This window comes from Adiantum capillus-veneris, chromosome 9 (genome assembly GCF_014529385.1).
Source record: "Adiantum capillus-veneris isolate H3 chromosome 9, ASM1452938v2, whole genome shotgun sequence".
Lineage (NCBI taxonomy): Eukaryota > Viridiplantae > Streptophyta > Polypodiopsida > Polypodiales > Pteridaceae > Adiantum > Adiantum capillus-veneris.
In genome coordinates this window covers 147628519-147630071 of record NC_140939.1, presented here as the reverse complement: position 1 = coordinate 147630071, position 1553 = coordinate 147628519, and positions in this window count along the sequence as shown.

Here is a 1553-nt window from a genome sequence, read left to right as displayed (position 1 = left end):
CGACCACTCGTACAACAACAACCACCACCCCAACCTCTCATTCCATCACTACCCCCACCACCTGTTGTGAACCAAGCGGTGAGTATTATTAGCTTGGAGGCTAAAGGGAAGGCAAAGGTAGAAGAATCATTTTGAGAGAAGAACAAAGGGAAAGAGAAGGTAGAAGAAGCGGATGCTATGGGAGTGAAGCGTGCCAGGCACAAGGAGGCCTCTCAAAGAGAAGAGAAGATGAAAGGGAAGGCCAAGTCTAGCAAGCAAGCAGCTAAACCGCGACGAAAAATAGACATCGTGGACTTCTCACTAGGTGAGCATGCAAAACCCTATGACTTAGTTCAGGATGTGTTAATGTAGGGCCCGAAGATAACTTAGCCCCAATTACTCCACGTTGCACCAAGAATGAGGAGACAATGGACAAAAATGGTGAGTACCAGGAAATAAAGACCCATGATAGCTGGGGCTATCTCTGGAAGGGATCTCGACAACATCCTACCAACCATGGATGCCCACATCAAGGGGCAATGAATCTCAAACGTCTGCATACATGGTGGTGTGCAAATATGTGTCATGAGTGAAAAGATGATGCACCATCTAGGTCTAGAGGTAAGTAGACTGGCACCCTCCCGAGCCAAGATGGCAAACAATGTAAGTGTAAAATGCGTAGGCATTGTGAATGCGGTCAAAGTAAAAGCATTCAATACAGAAGTGGAGGTAGACATCTTCGTCATGCCACACAAAGGGGAGGGCTACCCCATCATTCTTGGGAGGCCTTGGCGTATGGCTATGGAGGCTAAACAAGACTGGAGCACCGGAATGATTCAGATGAAGGACGCTAAAGGGAAGTCCATATTCTACGACATGAGGACTGGGAAGCAATGGAACATGATCTTGGAGGCTTCAGAATATGAGTCCACCAACGACTATTCGTCTACCTCAGGAGAAGAGACAACCACCACCAAAGGATCTGACAGTAGCTTCAAAGTGATGGGGGTCATTCTTAAAGACCTAAAAAGATTGACATAATTTGAAACACCCCCAACAAACCAAGAGGAATCATCAGGTACGCAGTCCTTGGAGGATGCAAGTAAATTACAAAAAATGCTCTCAAATGAGTTAGCCGATGAAGAAAGGAACGAATATGTCTCCATGCTAGGTAACTTCACTATTTTGTTCATTGATGGCCATGATAAGATCACAAGAATTACAGTAGTGCAACACCACATAAAACTCAAGGAAGGCAGTAAACCCGTAGTGCAGAAGCTGAGAAGACTTGGAGTAATCCAACCAGAGGCACTACTTAAGGAAGTGAGAAGTTTGCTACAAACAGGTTTCATCTACCCTGTCGAAGACTCAGAATGGGTCTTCCCAGTAGTAGTCACACCAAAAAAAAAAGGTAAGTGGAGAGTCTATGTGGATTATAAACCTCTCAATGTAGCCACGAAGAGGGATCACTTTCCCCTCCCATTCTAGGATGAAATTCTCAATGAAGTGGCGGGTCACGAACGATACACAGTGTGTGATGGCTACTCAAAGATACTTCCAGATTAGCATTGCAG